The 22,740-nt window shown below is 47.7% G+C and overlaps 1 protein-coding gene across 48 annotated transcripts in view; it reads left to right on the top strand.

Moving 5' to 3' along the window:
• The window catches only part of ZNF536 (zinc finger protein 536), a 489,005-nt gene that overhangs the window by 129,379 nt on the left and 336,886 nt on the right, over window positions 1-22,740 (top strand). For 6 of the 48 annotated variants that reach the window (XM_065536317.1, XM_065536313.1, XM_074024695.1 and 3 more), the window contains exon 1: window positions 21,048-21,199. The exons of the other annotated variants lie outside the window; for them this stretch is intronic. The gene's annotated coding sequence lies outside the window, so the exon portion shown is untranslated. Of the gene's footprint in view, window positions 1-21,047; window positions 21,200-22,740 lie in introns of those variants that run through there. 48 annotated transcript variants of the gene reach the window in all.

Genomic DNA, 22,740 nt, shown 5'->3' on the forward strand with positions numbered 1-22,740 from the left:
TCTGGGGCTCCGAGGTGCGCTTGAAGGCGGAGGACAGGACAGTGGTGGTGCTACGGCCTCGTGTAATATCGTAGGAGAAAAATGTCTGCTGCGTAAGAGTTGGAATTTTCCTTTTCTTACTCCCTTTATTTGAGTTAGAAAGTGTTGATTTCACACTGTGGTGAGTGTTTTCCATCAGTTTCTTGGTGCGTGTATTTCGTGTTAAGTAAAAGGAACAGCGAACACCAGCAGTGGTCCCTTCCATCAGCGGATGAGCAGGCCTCCCCGGCACCGGTGACTTCTCAGAGCACTGGGTCTCCCCTAGGCATGGTGACAACCCACAGGCTTCCGGGCCCCGGGCTTCCAGACTGAGCTGTTTGGCTAGTTCCTTCCACAGCATATCGCCGGCAGGAGCAATTTTTGGTTCCATAGCTGTTTGGTTGGGAAAACAAGGCTGCAGTTGCCAGTAAGGTTTAGAATCTGCCTGCCAGATAAGGGAATGTCTGCGAAGACTATTTTCCCTCTTGGGAGGCAAAACACAGATGGAGAAGTTAGGAGCCTTACAATATTTAGCTGCTACATTGATGGTGAGGATTCTGCCACGCGGATGCTCACAGTTTCGGAAGGCCCAGTTTAGCATCCATGCCACAGGCCTCAGGTAGGGGAGAAGGGTAAGACTGGCTTCCTCCGGGGGCAGTGAGTGCACCAGCTTGTTCTAGAACATTCCACTCTGCATGCCTCCTGAGATGGAGGAGGTGCTGAAAGGGGCTGTTTCCCCTGACCCCAATTGGGATGGGTAGGTAAGAGAAGGATGAGCTACCTGCCCAGGTGCCTGACAGGGTGGAGACCGAGGCGGGGGAGGAGAAGGGACATGTGTGTCCTCTGGGAATGAGACGCAGATATCCTTTGGATGGGCTTCTTGGAATAGACTGTAGCTACTAGAGGCTAGTAGCTCTAGCCTCATCAGATTCTCTGCCACAGAGGTATGCATTTTGTTTTATTGATTTATTTATTTTTGTAGAGATGGGGTCTCACTCTGTCGCCCAGGCTGGAGGGCAGTGGTGTAGTCATGACTTACTGCAGTCTTGACCTCCTGGGCTCAAGCAATCCTCCCGCCTTGGCCTCCCAAAGTATTGGAATTACAGGCGTGAGCCACTACGCCTGGTCATGGCATGCATTTTAAAAAATTAACTGCCCTGGCATGCTTTGGGCCTCAAAGATAAAGAACAATTGTGTGTCCTGTGGAATTGGCCACGTAAAGGCAGGGAGATTTTCTCAGACTGGAAATATACATCCTGGAATAATTTCTGGGTCACATGAACTGGAAGGAGGATTGAGACTTTATATCCAAAGGCAAATTTTGTCTGCTGGAGACCAAGAAAGGGGCCAGGTATTAGAAACAGGCAGAGAATACGTGGGCACCATCCTCCCTGCCTCTTGCTGACTTTCAGGCTCCAGACCACAGACTTCTTGGGCCCTGAAGTTGAATCCTGCCCCCAGTAATCTGGACCTGGGATGAGCTGGTTAAGAACGGGTTGGAAGTGGGCTAATTCAGTCCCAGAGCCTTTTCTGGACTTTCAGAGTTTCCTGCTGGGACTCTTGCTGCTTCTCTTCGTCAATGCTGTCCCGATTTCTTTGCACTGGACACTCGTCCTTTTGGAGTCTTATGTATTAGGCCCTGTTGGTGATGCTGTAAAGAAGTACCTGAGGCTGGGTGATTTATAAAGAAAGCGGGTGTATTTGGCTCATGGTTCTTCGGGCTGTACAAGCATGGCGCCAGCATCTGCTCAGCTTCTGCAACTGCATGGCTTATGGTGACGCGTCATGGAGCTTTTCCTCATGGTGGAAGGTGAAGGAGAAGCAGGAGCATCACAGGGTGAGAGAGGGAGTGAGGGAAGGGGTTGGGGAGGTCCCAGACTCTTTTAAACAACCAGATCTCGCGTGAGCCAACTGAGGGAGAACTCACTCATCACCAATGGGATGGTGCTAAACCACTCATGAGGGATCCACCCCATGATCCAGTCACCTCCTACCAGGCCCCGCCTCCAACACTAGGAATCACATTTCAACTTGAGATTTGGGGGGGACACACATCCAAACCATATCATATCAAATGCTATACACATGCAGCTTCAGGATGTCCAGACCGCACTCTTTATTTTATTTTATTTTACTTTTTCATTTGGAGACAGGATCTCACTCTGTCACTCAGGCTGGAGTGCAGTGGTGTGATCTTGGCTCACTGCATCCTCGACCTCCTGGGCTCATGCGATCCCCGTGCCTTAGCCTCCCAAGTAGCTAGGACTATAGGTGCCTCCCATTGTGCCTGGCTAATTTTTGTATTTTTTTGTATAGATGAGGTTTTACCATTTTTTCCAGTCTGGTCTTGAACTCCTGGGCTTAAACCAGGGGTCCCCAGCCTCCGGGCCATGGGCTGGTACTGTCTGTGGCCTGTTAGTAACCGGGCCGTTTTACTGCCTGAGCTCCACCTCCTGTCAGTGGCTGCATTAGATTTTCACAGGAGCCCAGGCCCTATTGTGAACTGCAAACGTGAGGGATTTAGGTTGCGTGGTCCTTTTGAGAATCTAATGCCTGATGATCTAAAGTGGAACAGTTTCACCCGAAACCCTCACTGCCTCCGGATCCAGAGAAAAATTGTCTTCCACAAAACTGGTCCCTGATGCCAAAAAGCTTGGGGATCGCTGGCTTAAGCATCTACCTGCTTCTACCTCCCAAAGTGCTGAGATTACACATGTAAGCCACTGTGCCTGACCCAGAGTACCACTCTTAAGCACTGATAACATAAACATTGAGGCAACCATTGGTAACTGAATGAATCACACACATCAGGCTATGATTTCATGTCCCACCACAATGTGGATTTCCAGACTGCTCTTTGCAAAGATTGGAGGCAGAATTTCAGGGCATGGTTGCCCAGCCTTTTATAGCTTTATCCTTTAGAAAGGATAAAGCTTTCGGGTTTATCCGTTCTAAAGGATGTTCGGGTTGGGAGGCCCAGTGACTTCCAGAAGGAAAGGCACTCAGAGCCTATAGAACCCTCTTTTATCTAACAGACACACTGTGTCCCAGGTACCTTCAGGACTCTGGGGACCCCGGGCAGTCTGCACTTCAGGTGCTGATCCTGCGGTGGGCTGGGCTGTCCCGAGTCAGCCCCTCTGTCCTGGTACAGATGAGTGAGTCAACATCCTTCCCGCAGCAGTAATTACCTTAGTTAAATGCTGCAGGAGCAGTACTTTGGGAGCACAGAGGAGGGAGTGAATAATTGTAATTTCTCTGTGATAATGATGATAAGCCCTGCACATGTGTGTGGGGCTTTGCGTCATATTTGATCTTTACCACGAGATCTCTGGACTTTTGGAAGAAAAGATCCCAGCAAACTCTTTTGTAGCAGCTGAATGAGGTTGGTATAAGGTCCCATGGCGGACACTTTCCCAGGGAGAAAACCGAAATCAGAGATAATTTTAACTCTAGAGAGAAGGTAGAGTGGAGCTCATTCTGGCATACGCATTTCTTGGTATCATCTCAATTAATCCTCCCAAATCCCCTACCATATAGTAGATACTATGATTCGTTCCATTTTCCAGATGCGGGATCTGAGGCCAGAGAAGTGGCCTGCCCCAAACCTAGGAAGGCCAGGTCTGAGCATAGCGCTCCCTGACTTCAGAGCCTGATCCCTTCCTCCTGCCTCAAACCTGGTGGTTCAAGCACGTTCTTCCCAACTTTAGAGCCTGAACTCTTAGCTCTTGCACTGGGTACAGCGTTGGACAAGACAGACAAGGGCCCTGTCCTCAGAGGACTGATATTATGGGGGTTGAGGGTGGGGAGCAGTAAACAAGGAAACCAGTGGATACGATGACATCATAGAGCACTAAATGCATGAGAAAACGTAGCAGGAGAATGGGTGGGGAAGGAGAGGGGTAGTATCTGTACTTGAGAGAGGGTAGGTGGTCAGGGGAAGCCCCCCTAAGAAAGGGATGCTGGCAGCTAGAGGTCTGGAGGACACGGAGGGGCCAGCAGGGTGAAGTTCTGGGTAAAGCATTCGAGCAGAGAGAACAGCATGTACAAAGGCCCCATGGCAGGGAAGAGCGTGGCAGGTCTAAGGGACAGTGTGTAGGCCAGTGTGGCCAGACAATGATCCCTGGGGAGAGGATGGGAGGGCCTTTATCAGGTGTGGCTTTGTAGGCCATGCTGACGAGTGTGGACTTTCATGTTTAACCAGAGGGAGTGTCTTGAGAAACCCTCCCTTTTCAGGTGTGGAGATGCTCCTAGGTGCCAGGAATGAGTGGCTTGGATTGGCTCTTGGTGGTCTTCATTTTCCGCTGGAGGGATGACCTGGAGACTTGTCCAAAGCCGGGAATTAGGGATTTCAGGCTCTGTGGTGCAAGAAAGATGGACAGCAGCACTGGGGGCCCTGCTCTTGAAGCAGCAGGGCCCATGGCAGCTGCTCAGGACCTGGCATGAGCTTTCTCTGCAGCCCTGGGAGGCCTAAGCTTCCCAGCTGTGGGCGCCTGGGGAGAGTGACAGGCAGAGGCCTTCTGGAAGGTATCACAAGCCACTTAACTTCTCTCACCTCAGATCCCACATCAGCCCACAGAGTCCAGCTGGGCTGCCCTGCCCAACTATTGCTCACCTCTTCCTGGTACAGACTCTGCCTCTTCCTTTGATCAGGGAGCCTTGGTCTGGCTAAGTCTGTGCCCAGAAGGGAAGAGCGACCCTCAGGGAGTTGCAGACATCTCCTGTTCACTGCAGGGAAAACTGGGTCATTATGGGTCATCGTGAATGCAGGGTGAGTTTAAGGGTAAAGAATCTTGGTGGTTATAGTTTAGCCCTCTTTCCCTCGGGCAATGCAGGTATTATTGCCAAGTGGTACTGTCTTCTCCTGAATTCTAGAACATTCCTAGGCTCATGGAAAACTTGGGCTAGCAGAAACCTTTATGATCAAAGCAACCTTCCTTTTATGGGTGAGAAGACTGGGACTCAGAGAGGGTAAGGGACTGGCCCAGGATCACACAGCAAATCATTAGCAGAGCCAGAACCAGACCCCACTTACTTATGTTTACGTCCAGCTCAATTCTCACCTGAGCACAGTAGGCCCTCCTCACCTCTCCCGGGATGCCCAGGCAGATCCAGACAGCTTGGGGGCCGCTTTTGGTGAACTGAGGCTCCAGCTTGTGTCTGGGTGGTGGGGCTTGTGTCTTCTTCATCTCAGTAGCTCTCACAACCCCTAGGGCTGTTCCTGGCCCACTGAGTGGTTAGCAATCACTTGTTGTGTTGATTGACTAGCTCCCTTGCTTCTGAAACTTGTAATCATTAGAACTTGTTGCATTTTGGTTTAAGCAAACCAAATATATGACAAATCCACATTTCTTTCTGAATTTTCTGACATGTGGGAATGGCAAGACCCAAGGTCTGCCCAAGTCTAACTTATGCCAACACTCAGGATGCAATCAGGCCAGGACGCTGGCTGTGAGTTTCTGGTACCTGGACAGGTGATTTCGGATGCCCTTCAGGGATTCCAGCAGGCCCATTTTAGGGTCAGACCGTGAAAGTTTTGGACAAAGACAATCAAGGCTGAAGCAACTCAACCTGGGGCAGGTTTTGGACTCTGCTCCTGAATGTGCTCCTATGGCCTACCCCGTCACTGTGTGACCTGGGCAGGTCTCTTGCCTCTTGGGGAGCTGTCATAACCCCAAATTCAGAGGGCAATTGGTAAATGCGTGGAGCTGAGTGTGCACAGAGCAGTCTGGGGAAAGCTGGCCCGTCAAAAGGGACCGCCACCACCACCTAGATTCCACCCATTGCAGCCGCCTAGGAGTGTGGGCCGGGTTTGTCCGCGTTTTCGGAGTTTTAAAAGAAAAGTCAGAAAAAAAGGAATCCAGTTCTTTTTGAAGTTTTGTCTCTGTTGTTGGTAACAAATTCAAGTTTTCAAAACGCTTTCTGTAAACACAAGTGTGTGTGCGGACTGGCTGGAGCTGGGGCCCGTATTTGGTGATTCCGGAGCACAGGGGCAGACACAGTGTGCATGGTGCGGGGAGGGCTCTCTGCAAGGAGTGGCCAGTGCGGCCCTGGGCTGCCCCCAGGACAGCCTGGTCTGGAGCGTATGAGGTGCAAATGGCTTGGAGCATTGCAGGTCCCTGGCCCCACGCTTCTCCGGGCCCTGAGTTCTCCTGTTGCTGAATATGGCTGTGCCACGGGGAGGCCAGCGACCGTTCCTGACTGCATGGGGTGAGGCCGTTGCTCAGATGTGGGCAGCAACGCAGAAGTCCCTATCGTCTGGGGGAGGCAGTCAGGACGCCCCTCTGCAGGCATCTGGTTCCACCTTCCTTCCTGTCTCCCCAGCACCTGAGTTACAGGGTGCCCACCCATCCTACCAATGTCTGCAGCGGGGAGGAGGGGATGGTCGAGTTCCATCCTTGTGGGCAGTTGGACGACCCCTCCCCACACCACTTGGGTAAGGGCTGCTTGGGAAAACACTTCCGCCTCCTCTGAGTCTGATCCCGCCCTCACATGTGGCTGATCCACTGACTTTTCTCCCCTGCATTTGGGGAGCAGCGGTCCTGATCCTCCGCCATGCTGACCGAAGCTTTCTCGGGGCTGCAACTGGACAGGGGCAGTTGACCCAGGGCCTGCACTGACCCTGGGACAGGCGGAAGGACAAGATGCGCTCTGTGGTATGAGGCCACCTGCTGAGTGAGAGAAAGTGTCAGGGCTGTCCTGCCCACCTATCGCTCACCTCTTCCTGGTCCAGACTCTGCTCCTTCCTCAAAGGGAGCTGAAGACCTCAGCTTCCCCCATATGAAGAGCCTGCGGGTCAGAGAGGCAAGCAGGTGGCCCAGCATCTTCAGAGCTTGGGGAGGAGGTTGGGGCAGGTCCCCAGATAGCTGCTGAGCATTTCCTTCTACCCAAAGTATCATGCATGCAGCGAGCTTAGGCGTAGTGCAAGAGCTTGGGAAGAGGTGGGCTCGGCTCCGGGCCTCACTTCCTGTTGGCCCCTGCCCGGCTCCCTTGATTTCTGTACCCTCCCTTCATCCTGTTCACATGCAACATGGAGTTTCTGTGTGTGTAATATTATTTGTTTTTATTTCTGTAATCCCTTTATTGTTTGCACAACTGCTGTCAGACTGTTGCCTGAAAGTATCACAGGATAATTGCAGAACGCCTGCATAAGTAATTTCTTATGAAATCGGGCCTTGTCTGCATATAAAATTGTTTTTCGTTGCTGCATGCGTGGACTTTATTATATCGAGGCTGTTTACCGGGCTTGCACCTTTCCCACAGGCCACACAGATGGGAGTGTCTGACGCCGGGAAATAATGAAACACGATCAGTATTCTTTTTTGGTCAGATGACATTTCTGGAAGGTGACAGTCGGTCCGACGCGGTCAGAAAGAGCCTGGCCTTGGAAGGAGGGGAGGCGTTTGCTGAAATGGGGACTCGGGGTCCGGCTTCCCAGGCCGCTGCTGGGGAAGGCCACTGGCTAAGCCCGCCTTGCATTGGGCATTTCTTCCGACCACATTTCTGCGATATTAATGGTGTGTGGTAGTGAAAGAAATGTGTTTTATTCTCGAGTCTAACCCTGCTGTTATCAAAGTAACTTCCAGCTTATTAGCGACAAAGGACTTTTCTCCTCTCTGCTGCCCTGTTCGCCAGGGCTTCCTGAATTAAACTGCTGCTTCCTGTCCTTTATATGCATGACCACATCTGGGTAGCCTGCTCACAGCCCTGCTGCTTAATAACAATCACCTTCGCTTTCAGTCTCTGTTGATTGTTTCTAATTCACTCTGACAGATAGTGCCTGACAACTTGCCGGCTTTTCCCTCCCTCCGTGACCTGAAGTTACTCACAGCACTTATAGAGTCTGTCATTTTTAATATTTGATTTCATTTTAAGTTATGTGTTTTACTGAGAAGATGAAACCAAAAAAAAAGGGGACTTGTAATGGAACATAAATTTAACCCTTCTTGCCATTCGGCACCCGACGGTAGAACTCTCCCTGTGTGCCTGGGCGACAGCTTCTCCTTTGCTGGAATCCCCAATGCTGCTGCTGCTGGATTTTCTTCTCTTTCCTTCTTTCTTTTTTTCCTCTTCTTTTTCTTTTTTCTTTTCTTTTCTTTTTTTTTTTTAAGCCTTTTTTTCATTTCTGGAAACAAAAGCTTCATGTCATATTTTTCCCTTTAATGGGGCTTGATTACTTTATGGAGTTAATTATGGTGCTTTTTGCTTTGCAATGAGGGTCCAATTGTTGGAGATTTGGGGGGCTTTACTATGGAGGGAGGGCATCCAGGGAGAGGCCTGGTGAAGTGGAAATGACTGGCTTCCATGAAGGCGTCAAACACACGCAATAGACCTTTCTTTTTGGAGGTTTTTCTCTTTGTGCCAGCTGTTGGTGCAGAGAAATGCCAGTTCTCCCTGGGCTTGGGATATGCCACTCCGAGTAGGACCTTCCAAAGAGTGGGGAGCAGGCTGGTGGTGGGGTTGAGCCTGGACATACATTTCTTCTGCCATGTTCACTCTGAATCTGCCCCTGCGGGCGGCCTGGCAAGGCAGGCGTCCTCTGGGGTGGGGTGGGTGGGGCGGGCGTCCCACATCACTTCAGGGTCCACTCTGCTGTGACTTTGCCTTTTGTTTGACATAAGACAAAGGCTTCTGTGTCCCTCTTGGCCCTTCAGAGGTCGAGAGCTGTGAGGCCGTGCATTAGGTCAGCTTTGCAAATAGACACCACCAACTAAAAAAAGAGGCACGTTAACCCATGATGCCTCACTGCTGCTGCTGGTCCTACTGCGGGTGTCTGTCTGTTTCGCACAGTGGGGCACGGGCAGTTGAGAAAGTGTAGGAAGAGAGATCTGGGTTGGATCTCAGTTTGAAACATTTCAACTTCACTATCGCCCGTGGCCCAGCCTCCCTGGGACCAAAGCTCCTCTGAGTCTGGGAGCTGCCACTCTCAAGGCCCTGCCCAAACGTTTTCAGATACTTGCAGTTGCAATTGTGCAGGCGCAGAGGTGTGCCAGTCCTCCAGGCAGAGGCGGGTGGCTTTCCTAGTGAGTTCCGGAAGATGAGAGCCGCATCTCAACACTTTGTTGTAAAGGTAGTCGGCTGGGAACAGCGTGATGCAGTCTGGTCCTCTAGGAGGCCACTTTGCAGAAAGTGCTAGGCTTGGACTTCAAAGCAGCAAAAGGCCTCCAGGTAGGGCTGGCTCCACTGTCCATGGTGCAGATATTCCGGCTACTTCCCTGCTGTTCTATGACCCTTGGGTTCAGGCCTGAGGAAGGAAGTCCTGCAGGGGCCAGCCACACCTGTCTTGACCCGGCTACTACCACCATGACTCATTTGCCTGGGGAGTTTCCTTTGCCAAGCCTACTCCTTCGAGAACCTTGGTCCTACCTCTTTCCCTGGGCACTGTGGGTGAACTGAGGAACTGGCTGCTCAGTGATGACTTTGCTCATTGCTTCCTTGTCTTCTTCCAAAGGGTGTGAAAAAAGGCAAGAACAATGATCTATTTTGACAGTTTCTCAGTGGTGCTTGTATATTTGGAAAGCATTGCCTTTATTTTGAGACATGCTTATTTATTTACTTATTTATTTATTTATTTATTTATTTAATTTATTCATTTTGAGACAGGGTCTCACTCTGTTGCCCAGGCTGGAGCGCAGTGGTGCGATCTTGGCTCACTGCAACCTCGCCTCCTGGGCTCAAGCAATTCTCCCACCTCAGCCTCCCGAATAGCTGGGACCACAGGCACACGCCACCATGCTCGGCCAATTTTTGCATTTTTGGTAGAGATGGGGTTTCACCGCGCTGCTCAGACTGCTCTTGAACTCCTGACCGCAAGTGATTCGCCTGCTTCAGCCTCCCAAATTGCTGGGATTACAGGCGTGAGCCACCGAGCCCAGTCAAGACATGCTAATTACAACAAAAAAGGAGGGTCATGTGAAAAAAGCAAAATAGACACAAACCATTGCCCTTCTACAAGAGTGAGTCAGTGGAGAGGTAAGGATAAAATGGCTTCTCTCTTTCACTGACCCAGGTAGTCTGTATTTATTTATGTTTGTGGAGATGGGGTCTCCATCTGTTGTTGTCCAGGTGGGAGTGCAGTGGTATGATTGGATTTCACTGCAGCCTCAAACTCCTGGGCTCAAGTGATCCTCCCACCTCAGCCTCTCAAGTAGCTAAGACTACAGGTGTGCACCACCATGCTCGGCTCATTCTTTTATTTATTTATTTTATAGAAATGGGTCTCATTGTGTTGACAGGCTGGTCTTGAACTCTTGGCCTCAATCGATCCTCCCACCTCATCTCCCAAAGGGTTGGGATTACAGGTGTGAATCAGCATGCCTGGCCCATCCAGATGGTCCTTATGTTCCTGGCAATGGACCAGGTGAGACAGAAAATAGGGGAAGGAATATATGTTGTTTTTAAATTTTTTTTCCAAATCCCTCAATAGTTGTAACCTTCTGGGGGTCACCAGGTCTTCCTTGACATGTGTCGTGAGTGTGTGCTGGTGTGATGTGGGCTGTCAGCAGTCTTTGGCAGTGATGTTGATTCTCACTGGCCAGGAGGACCCTTTCCTTCACCCAAGCCCAGTGAATCTGGGCTGAAAAGACCCAGTGCCATGAGGAACAATACATAGAAGGAGATCAGGACTGTCATTCCCTTTTGCTTTTAGGAGGGCAGTGGAAATAGGATCTTTATTGTTTTGTTTTGTTTTTTTGAGACGGACTCTGGCTCTGTCACCCAGGCTGGAGTGCAATAGTGTGATCTTGGCTCATTGCAACCTCTGCCTCCTGAGTTCAAGCAATTCTCCTGCCTTAGCCTCCTGAGTAGCTAGGATTACAGGAGCCCACAACCTTGCCCAGCTAATATTTGTAGTTTTAGTAGAGACGGGGTTTCACCACATTGGCCAGGCTGGTCTCAAACTCCTAACCTCAAGTAATCTACTCGCCTCAGCCTCCCAAAGTGCTGGGATTACAGGCGTGAGCCATGGCGCCTGGCTGGAAATAGGATCTGAAAGAAGTTTCAATATTTGAGGTTTAGCCTCCAGCAAGGCCAAATCAAGCTTTTTTCTTTCTCCTCCCCACAAAGGACTGTTGGGCTTACCATTGGTTCTTGTTTAAGAGTTGAGAGGCTGGGGGCAGTGGCTCACACCTATAATCCCAGCACTTTGGGAGGCCGATGTGGGCAGATCACAAAATTGGGAGTTTGAGAGCAGTCTGGCCAATATGGTAAAACCCTGTCTCTACTAAAAATACAAAAATTAGCAGGGCGTGATGGTGCGTGCCTGTAGTCTTAGCTACTTGGGAGGCTGAGGCAAGAGAATCGCTTGAACCCGGGAGGCAGCGGTTGCAGTGAGCCGAGATTGTGCCACTGCACTCCAGCCTGGGCAACAAGAGAGACTCTATCTCAAAAAAAGAAAAAAAAAAAAGAGTGTGAGAGAAATTGGGGTTTGAAATTAAGGAAAGACTTTGATGTGGCTCTTGTGCAGCAGGTCTTTATCTATTACCTGGTGGGCTGGGACAAGCTCCCTAGAACTGTAGGCTGACAAGAGGAGGGGTTCACAGTATTTCCCGACCTATTCCCCACCTGTCCAGAGTGCCACAATCCAGACCTTCTGTGCACCCAGCATCGACAGCATGTATGTTCAGTTAGCATTGAGGTCTGGATGACCCTTGGTGGCACTGCTGTTGTGACCCCTTGAGTTTTCTCAGGAGGCAGCCTATCACCAGGGCTGTGGATTCGTGGGGCCCTGAGAATTCATTGACAACTGTGCCTAAAAGGACGTTCCCGTAGGGAAGTAAGGTGCACACTTTTTCAGTACACTCTGAGCTGGCAGAAGCATACAGAGAGCCCGGCTACTCTACCCGGAACCACCATCCTAGGCAATGATGGGCTACAGCTACAGAGGGGAAGAACCTACACATCACAAGCCACGTCGCAAAGTAGAGCACAACCAGTGCCACCTCTGAGATTCAATGGAGAGCCATGAATTCTCAGGCGAGACGGAGAGATCAGTTAATAAAAGCAATAAGAATAAACTGTTGACTGATAATAAAGGAGCTAATAATTGTAGTGCACTTCCTCTGTGCTCAGCACTGTGCAATCATTTAAAGACAGGAAAAGCTGGGCTAGTTTTGAGGCTCGGGAAGAGCTTCATGGAAGGGCTGGCCTTGGAGCTGGACCTTGAGGGACCAGGAAAATATTCAACAGTCAAGATGGGAGAAGGCAAGAGAGAAGCTTCTTGCAGAAGGCAGGGGTTTGTCAGATGCATTTGCAGATTTGGGAGGGGGAATTGAAGTGGTCATTCCCAGCAGAGGCAAGAGACGGGGAGCCTGGAAAAACTGAGGGCGGATAGGTATGTTGGAGAATGTTAAGCATCTCTGTTTCGCTGGAACTTAGGATACAGGTGTAAGATGTATAGGATATAGCATAAGAGCAGGCAAGAGTGGAGGTGTGGGCTGGAGCCCCACGGTGAACAAAGCTGTGTGCCCAGTTAAGTTATTTGTGACTCATTGAGATGTAGCCAAGAATGGAACCGCTAGAAAACCATTTGCTGAACTGACACAGGGAAAATGGGAATGGGAGAAAGATAATCACCCCAGCCAGGCACAGTGGCTCATGTCTGTAATCCCAACATTTTGGGAGGCTGAGGTGGGCAGATCACTTGAGCCTAGGAGTTCAAGACCAGCTTGGGCAACATAGGGATACCCCATCTCTACAAAAATATAAAAATTAGCTGGGCATGGTGGCGTGCACCTGCAATCCTAGCTACTCGGGAGGCTGAGGTGGGAGGATGGCTTGAGCCCAGGAGGCAGTGAGCCAAGATCCCACCATTGCATGCCAGCTTGGATGACAGAGAAAGATCCTGTCTTAAAAAATAAAAATAAAGGATAATCACCCCACCAGCCTCTTACAGAACTTGCTGTTGCATTTCTCTTGATTGAGGCTTATAGTAACTGCCGGAAGAAAGATGGAAATTGGGACAGGCTAAGTTTGGGGCTTCCAGACAGTGTCCAGCCTGCGCAGGGTGCATTGCAGGCAGTCCCAGCACGCTCTCAGGCCAGGGCATGAACTGAAAACAAGCAACTTGGCCTTAAGATAACAGCAAAAAGTGATGACTCTTTAGAAAAGAAAAACACCCTTTATATTCATCAGGGTCATATGCGTTTTTCTTTTCATATGTATACAAAAGAGGTACTTTGGGTGATACAAGGGGTATATGCCAATGTCAAGAGCAGGCAAGAACAATGGAACAATTAGCAGATTCATCAGTTCTCCTGCTTATACTTCAGTTCCAAGAGTAAAATGTTAGTTTGTTCAACTCTGCGCTTTACGCCTTGATCACAGTGTGAAAAGTGTTGACTAAGCTTAGCATCCTGGTCGGAGGGTCAAGACCCGTGGCTTTTAAACATGCTTATATGAAATCCAAACATTCATGGTCACTGGTGATCTGAAATCAAGGCACAACTTATGAAACGAACACGTAATTATCTTGTTTACTCAGGGTATAAATAGAGTTCATGCATTTTAAAATTTTTCTTCCTGATAAGGACTTTCGCCAGCATTTGGTCTTTAGATAGGCATGTGCTCTCTCTCTCTCTTTCTCTCTCTCTCGCTGTCTCTCTGATGCTCTTGTTCTTTCTCTTCTTAGTCTTTTTCTTCCTGTTCCTGTACCTCCCCAAACTTTCCTTCTCCCCTTCCCTGTCTGTTGTCTTTCTCCCCTCTTTCTTCTTCCCTCTCTCTCTCCTTTAGAAGAGAAGGGACTTGCTAGTTCTTGTTGCCCCTGCAAGAGGCAGGAGCAGCCGTTGCAGTTCTTTCTAGGAGTATTTCCTGCTTCCCACACAGCTTTGGTGGGGGGAAGATGCTGCCCAGGGAGGCCCTGGTGTGCTTGAACATACCATTGCCACTCCACGAACACAGGCAAGGGCCACGAAGCCCACATCTGCCTTGGACAACCCAGCTGACCTCCAGGTCCCATGTAGCAAGGACTCCTGTGGAGGTAACCTTTCTAGTCACTCCCTGCAGGGCTCTGGAGAGTGCGAGGGCTGACTCCTTAGCTCTAAGCTGGCCGCTTCCAGCATTCCCACATCTAATTTTTTTTTTTTTTTTTTTTTTTGAGACGGAGTCTTGCTCTGTCGCCCAGACTGGAGTGCAAGCTCCGCTTCCCGGGTTCATGCTATTCTCCTGCCTCAGCCTCCCTAGAAGCTGGGACTACAGGCACCTGCCACCACGCCCAGCTAATTTTTTTGTATTTTTTTGTATTTTCAGTAGAGACGGGGTTTCACCGTGTTTGCCAGGATGGTCTCGATCTCCTGACCTCGTGATCTGCCCGCCTCGGCCTCCCACACCTAATTTTGGAGTTTTTCCAGACTGAGAACCACCTGCTTGTGGACTTTAATAGTTTTTAAGTAGGCACACTTTTTCCCATAACATATTATATTTAGCTTTGTCCTGAATAATAATAGCTATGAAATCTCTGGTTGAATTTGCCAGTTATGTATTTTTCATATCAAGTATCAAAATAGTTATATAAGTCTTCATTTTTAAAAAACAGGAGTTTCTCTGTGTATCGTCTGAAATCTTGCTATGTGTCTGGTGATCTCTGTGCAACTTTGGGGCACTGTTTGGGATTTTCACATCCAGCCAGGTACTTGGAATCTAGTGCAAGGAAGTCACCCCCCAAACCCCTGAGGAAGCCCCCCGCCAACTCCTCCAGCCCACAGCAAGTTCTCCTCTGTCTTCATGGTCCTTCCCTTTGAATCCCTAATTGCCATTTAATCATGTGCCGCTCTGGTCACATCTGACAACACTGTGAGCGGCTGCTGGGCAATGCTTTCTGGCTCTGTCACTTTCCCTTCTAAATTGCAAGACTCTTGAGAGTGGGCACCATGTTCTTCCGTGTCAGCCAAAGTGCCCGATCAATTGAGCTAGCTGTCAGTCTGTCTATCTATCTATTATCTACCTGTCTGTCATATCTATCTATCTATCTATCTATCTATCTATCTATCTATCTATCTATCTATCTACTTTCTTCCTTCCTTCCTTCTTCCTTCCCTCCTTCCCTCTCTCTCGATCTATCATCTTATCTGTCAATCTGTCTATGTATTTATCGTCTCTCTATATATGGATAGATCTATTTATCTTTCTTCCTTTCTAGATCTATCTATTTATCGTTTGTCCATTATCTATCTATCTGTCTGTCTGTCTGTCTATCTATCTATCTATCTATCTATCTATCTATCTATCTATCTATCTATCTATTCGTTTATCCCGTGTTTTCCCTTTCCCCTCCCTCTCTTCTCTCTTTCATCCTACTTGATGAGCCAGGTACTGTTTTTGGCCCTGAGAATGCAGCAGAGAACAAAACAGCCACAGTCCCTGCCCTCTTGTAGCTGACATTCCAGTTGGAGGAGTCAGGCAATAAATACACAAATACTATTATATAGGAAGAAGCCGGAACACCATTTGTTAGGGTAAATGCCACACCAAGTGTTTAAACAGGAGGATCTGAAGCTGAGGGACTGAGGGCTGACTGAGACTGAGTGATAAGGGAAGGCCCTCTGGGGAGGGGACACTGATTCCCATGAGGATGGCAGCAGCTGGACAGAGGACACAGCAGGTGTAAAGGCCCCAAGGCAGCGACAGGCTGGATGAGTTTGAGGAGCAGAAAGAAAATGCAATAAAAGGATGACACTTATTTGGTTTCAACTTCAACAAGGGTCAGTTTTTCCATTTCTCACTTGCTAGGGGCAGTGGCTCCTTTTCCATGGAAGAAAGTCTGACCCCTCATCTCTGAAAGCCCCTCCGCCACATCCCTTCTGCTGGGGTGCTTGGGATGCTCCGTGCTGTTCCCTTGCAGGGTTGGAGGGTGGGAGGGGAGCGCGCCATGGTGAGGCCACCGCTGACATGCTAATATTTCATTTTGATCTTGAGTGCCAGGTTACTTCCTGAATGAAGTGTCTCAGACAAGGCTCTAACTTACATGAAATAAAAGAGTTTAATGCTAATTACACATCATCTGACTACCGAAGCCATATTTATTGATGGTCTAAAAACACCATTGAGGCGGATGGACTGGGGATCTATCTTGGCTAGAAATGCACCTAGAGTCCCTTTAGACTCCTTTGCAATTCACACCTACACGCCCCACGCATGGCAAAGCCCAGGGCATGTGGACGTGGAGTGCGGGGAGCTGGAGTGATCCGTTTGGCTTTCTCTACCAGGTGAATAGATCAGAGCCTTCAATGCGCATTTCATTCAGGAGGTCTGGGGTGGAGCCCAAGCTGCTCACCTTAGCCAGCCCCCGGGAAGTGCTAGTGATGCTGGTCCCGTGGCAGCAGCGCAATGAGACATGAGAGTCTGGAATAGCCGAGGGGCGAGCACGCTCTGATCTTGGCTCCTGGCCACAGATCACAGGGAATGACACCCACAAGCAGAGCCTTGCACTTCACTGTCTTGCCTACCACCTCAGTCTCTCCCTTCTCCTTTTCCTCCTTCCCGTGCCCCAGTCCTTCCTCCTGCACCTTCCCATGTTGGCTTTGCTGTGGTCTCTCCAAGGCTAAGCACAGCATTTTCTCACACTTGTTAAAGTATCCATTGCACAGCTGGACCACCATCTCCCACCGCTTGCCTTGGTTCTGGTTGTCTGAGCTTCATGCCTGGTCTCCCCACCTAGACTGAGCCACTCAAGGGCAGAGCCTCTGTCCCTCCCTGCTACTCCTGTCCCTCCTGGGTTCCCAGATTCTTCTTGTCATGACAAAGAGGAGGCATATATTTCCCCACCCTCTGCAAGGAGAGACTCACAGAAGGCAGAGCTTGCTGCAGCAGCCACATGTTGATTGAACGTGGTGGGGTAAGGCTCGAAACACAAGTTGTGTTCTTCCAGTCCATCCTCCAGCTTCTCCTTAGCGTATCTTCTTTTGACCGTGTCTTTCCTTTCCTCTTATCAGCATTCTCTGAATGGTGCAGACTATGGCTGCAAAACTCTTGTTACCAAATGTGAAGTGCTACCAAATCCTCTCCCTCCATCTGTCTACACAGAAACCTCACTACCTCGCTTGCCTTTGCCCTTTGCAACTAAAGCCACTTATGTGCTCTCTGGCAGCCACACGGACGTCCCACTGATGGGCCTGCAAGGGCAACAGCATTTCCATCAGTGGCTGAGGTTGTGACCACCTGGAGAAGGCACCCTGGTGGCTGTCCATGGGGAATGTGGGTTTCATGTTGCTAGAGCTTTGGATTTTTCAAGCAAAAGCAGGAATCTCTATTTTTACATGAAACTCAACAAGTTGATGACCCTTACATATCTTTTCTTAAATTGCCATGTGAGCCACACAAGTTATGAGTGGGTGGAATTCAGCGAGCAGACCTCAAGGTGTGGCCTCTGGTACAAACCAACTGTAGGGAGGATTCTGTGGATTTGACAGGGGAGAAGCTCACCGGGTCCGAGGGAGGGGACTGGTGGAGGCTGGGTCCTCAGCAGCTCCCCTTGCTTGGTGAAGGAGCATCACATGGAAAGGGCTTTGAGGACCCAGGAGCCATTTTGCAAGTGTAGACCCTGATGTGGCTCTCAGGCCTCAGGAAAACTCATTCTTCATACCAGCTTGTCTGTAGCCCACCTATAATTAGCATCTGAAAAGTCTAAATGAACTGCCTGATCCAGTAAATTTAGCAGACTTGTTGTGAAGTGTTACCAAATCGTCTCCCTCCAACTGTCCACACAGACGCCGCACTACCTTGCTTGCCTTTGCTCTTTGGAACTGAGGCGCTTACGTGCGCTGTCTGGCAGCCATGCAGACCTCCCATTTATGTGATCTATAATGAGTTTATTAGTGTTTCACTGCCTTGTTGCTATTAAGTTTTATCAGTTTCAGCTTCAAGAGCACAAGGTTAAATTTTCAATAGAGTTTTCGCAAAGTTTAAGTGGGATTAGGATTGTTAAAAATATGTCCAAATGGTGGAAACATGTATTTGGTTTGATGATACTATTTCTGCCCACTCAAGGATTTTGATCTCTTATTTATAAATGTAACACTTCTCTGAAAACCAGAATGGTAGCACAGGGCTCAGATTTTCTTTTTGCAAATGAAACATGAATGCATTAAATGTAGAGGATCACACTGAAGCTGTGTCAATTGAGTCCGACCCGTCTGCGGTTGTGCAGTCTAGATGTTGCTGTCACTGTCCCGGGGTGTGGTTATGACTGGCTGTTGCTTTGACCTGGCAAATAAACATTGTAAAGGAAAAGACAAAATTCTTCTGCAGATTGCAAAGGAATGAATTATGACATTATTTTCTCCCTGTACCATAAGATAAGCAGGTTCTCCTCTGAAAATACGTGTGTGCATAATTGAATATTATTAACCTGGGTCTGTTCTGTAATTCTTGAGCAATTATTATTATTATTTTTTTTTAGAAGGAAACCAACTCAGGAGTTTCTTCAGTGGCTGCAATCAGAATAAAGTGGTTGCACTTTTAGGTTAAGAGAAAAAAAAAAGTAATAGGCTGAGCTGCTATTATGGAAACTTTATTATTATTGGTACATAAGCTAGCTGGGGGTTTAAGCACAGAGCAGTTGGATAATTTAGCTAGCTCCTGGATCCAATTAAAAAAAATCTATGTTGTGTCCACAGTGGGGGGATGGCCATCACTGAGAAAGCACTCTAACGTGGATGGTGACACACCTGTGGCATTCTCTTGGTTATACGCAGTTTGGGATGCAGAATGCTCTAAATCCTCTCATTACTGCCTTAGAGAAGGCAGACACTTCAAGCAGTTCTCCATTTATCTGAGATTACCAGTTAAACTCGTTAAAAAGCAACTATGGCTCGTTCCCTCAATTGGTTGTTGGGAAGATTTCCGTGTTCTTTAGCAATGGTGACAGCGTGGCTTTGATTAGTGGAGTGCTATACTTTTTAGGGGAGACCTTTTCTAACTTAATTTATGACTCTGGTTGAATGGCGTCTGTGCTGGGGTATTACGTATTTCCCCAACTATTGTACCTGATGTCAATAAAGGTGCATTTAGGGAAATTTGAACTGAAACCCCAGGGTGTTTTTGTTCTTTGGGGAAGCAATGCACCATAAACATTTTGAGCTTGAGCCAACACCCTCCCCTGACCGTGATTGCAAATTACTATAGAATGTATGGATTGCTGGTGGAACACCATTTGAGGAAACCTGTATTTTATAGAATGTCACTTTTACGCACAATCCAGGCAAAACAGAAGGAAAAAGAAAACTAATTTAAACAGTGGACAGTATTTTCTTGCATGAAGATTATGACAAAAAATGTTATACAAATCAAGCTCTAAATATGGCTTTTTATTTAATCATTATTACATCAATCATCAATATCAATACTTAACAGCAAGCGGATAACGTAGCCAGTAGGTGAAACAGCTATTAAAAAGTGTAAAAAAATGATTAATCAGGTACGGGGGGTATTAATGCCCTCCAATTATTAAATGATAAGTATGTATTTTTGAAAGTGTTTGTTTTTAATAATCAACTGTAATATTAGTTTGCAAAAATGTAATTGCTTCTTAATTTTGCATTTTAGCTTCTTTGTGCCGGGTACAAAGGTAGTATATTTCTGTAGTTATTGTTTGCAGCACTCCGTGTAAAAAATCACGTTCATTTCAAGAAGCTGTTATGGTATTGATTGTGGTAAAGACTTCCATTAACTGACCAATCTAAATCTCATAAGTGATGTCAGGATAGTTATGCATTTGCTTGGTTCAAGTATTCAGCCATTATGTTAGAATGCAGGCAGTGTCTGAATATGGCTGTTAAATTATTTCTAAATACCGAACCAGAACAGCTTAACAGTTCTGCAGTTTGAGACTGACACAAAAATGACAATCTGCCACCTCTTTGTTTTTTAAATATTAACGCTGTATTGGGATAGTATTTTTGGAGTAAAAACCTGTGGCACGAGAGGATAAGTGACATAAACAAAGGCAGCTGGGCTTCATGAAATAATGGAACAATAAGGCCCTTGCAGCCGCTCTCATCACTCCAGTATGTTAATTAGCATTCTGTTGTGGCCGCAACACTGAAAACATGTAATCTGTATTGGTGTACAGTACAGCTGTGAACACACATTCTTTTTTGTGAGTCCCTGGAGTTAGCCTTGCCATTGGCATATGCGTTTGGGCCAAAAGTCAAGCCATCACCACTAAAATAGCACACCATAGCAGCAAAATGTCATTTGTCTTTTCTTGTTTTTTTTTTTTTTTTTCTCCCTTCAATGCCACATGCTATCCAGTGATGTAATCTAGTATCACTGCATCTGCCTCCCTGCTCTATTTTTGCAGGAGGGTATCTGGATATCTGTAGGGGAAAGGAGAGGGCATTGCCAGCCAGCAGGAGATGGAAAAGGCAGTGGCCCCAAAAGGGTCAAATTAGAAAATAAATTATTTCTCTTTGCATTATATGTTTAAATGCATCTATAGAGAATATATATATGTATATGCATATGTGTGTGTGTGTATATATAGAGAGAATATATATACATTGAAGAATCTATGCATTTAATATCTGCCACCTTTTTGCATAGATTCTTCCTTATGTGTCATGAAACTAGAATCTACTTCTTGTTTTCGTAGGGCGAAAGAAGGGCAGTTAATTTCAGCACCAAGGCTTGGAGGAAATGAGACCTAAGAAAAAAGAATCAGAGTAAACTTTACCCTTATTTATCATTTCTATTTAGAACAGGGTTGACAGTGTTTCATGGATGTACTTAGGATGGGATTGGCTCTTCCCATTTCAGAGCTGACAAAACTGAGACTGAGGCATGGTCCAAAGATGGGCCCTAATTGCAGGGCCTTTCTGACCTCGCAGAGAGAGAGTGAAAACAATCGGTCGTTTTGAGGGAAAGGGGTTAGCACCAGTAAGCAGAGGCAGTTAGTGGCTGGGAGCAGTGACTCCAGCCTTTAGAGGCAGGACTCAAAAAGGCCTCTCTTGTGTGATTTTGCTGCTCACACGTGGCCTGCTGGGAGCCGCCCCTGGTACTGCCGGGGGACATAGCCCTGGGATCTTGCTGAGGCCACCTTTGGAACAGGGGAGGTGAGTCTGGAGAAGAGAGTTTCCACGTTGTCGTCGTAGGATCTGGACTCAAGTGACCAAAACCTTGCTTGGATTTTTACCTGATGAAGTTTGGCTTGAAAAGTGAAAATGGTTCCATTTCCATTTTCCCTGTTCTCAAGGTAATTCAGCTTTCTTTGTGTGTGCGTGAGTGTGTGCGAGTGTGTGTGAGTGTGTGTGCGTGCAGTCTCCCTAGCATAGAACACCCACACACGCACACATCCACACACAGACACGCACATACTCATGCATGTACTCTTGTTCACGAAGTACACACCCTTTTGCAAAATAATTTTTGAATAAAAAATTCTAGCCCTTTAAATTTATTATAATTTAGAAAGGGACCCTCCGATGGTTTACAACTTTTCCTATATTTCCTACATTAATTCTCTCCATTACCCACCCCCCCCATCTAATCTGACTGTACCAAAAGATTTGAAAACAAAGCAAAAGCACCAGCCAAACAAACAGAACAACCCACCTGCCTCTAAAGTAACTTTCAGACTCCCTGGGCAAAGCTGCTTCTTGTCTCTTTCTGAAAGATGAGCATGAATTCTGAGCTCCAGATTTTGCTTTTACTCTGTCTCCAACCTAATTGAAAAATTACCCCACCACACAAAGAAAACTCCGCATCGGGATCACCATGTTGATCCGATTGGGTACTCCTTTTTGACTTTAGAGAAATCAAATTGTCTGGCGATTTGGTGACACGCTTGAATGTCCACCTGGGAGCAGACTAGGTTAAAGGTTAATAGCACTTGTTCTCCCCCCCCCCAACCCCCGCCCCCACCACCTTTTTTTTTAAACTCCAGTAGAACGGAACTCTTCCCCACTGGCCAGGCCCTCATCCTGAATCCCTTGCCTAGCCCGGAGGCCTTCTGAGAGATCTCTGTTGGTACCTCTCCCTGGACTTGTCCCTGTGAGATATGGTAGGGCTGACACTGAGATTTTAGTTCTGTTGTTCTTTTTTTTTTTTTCCCCCTAGAAATTCACACCCCCCACCCCTTGGTTAATGGCTCTTTAAATATTGAAATGCCTGGAAAAACAAAACAAAATAAAATAAAACGCAGCCTGTCAAAGAAATAAGAACAACAACAACAAAAATGTTGGTATCTTTTAGAATCTGTCTTCCTAGTGGTAAAAGTATATAATTAATAGGAGAATTTTCCTCCAGATGTGGCTATACTATAATAGAGCCTTATAAATGCTACAGAAAGAAAAATTGCTTGGAACGAAGGCGTCCTCAATGAGAGCACACCTGGGTCTGACAAAGATTGCATTTAGGGACTGCTGTGCTATCACAACGCAGAGAAAGACCAAGTCTCTGGGAGCAGCTGGAGAGAAAGCCCCGGCAAATCTGCATGCAAATAGCAGCACATTGTTAACTTAATCAGATGCCGAGGAAAGATGTGCCAGAATTCCAGGATGATCTACACACACGGAGGAGGAACGGCCTGAGCTGCAGTGGGCGCCGGGGCCAGGGTGGGCCTCTGCAAGGTGCACGCGGCCCGGCCCCAGTCCTAGGGCCCCAGCCCACCCGCCGCCCGCCTGTTTTCCGGGCCTGCAGTCGATTCACCACATAATGCCTGATTCGCTCTTTGCAAAGATAGAAACGATAGAGCGTATTTCAATGGGATGGAAGCTTTATTATTATTATTTTTTA

This window comes from Macaca fascicularis, chromosome 19 (genome assembly GCF_037993035.2).
Source record: "Macaca fascicularis isolate 582-1 chromosome 19, T2T-MFA8v1.1".
Lineage (NCBI taxonomy): Eukaryota > Metazoa > Chordata > Mammalia > Primates > Cercopithecidae > Macaca > Macaca fascicularis.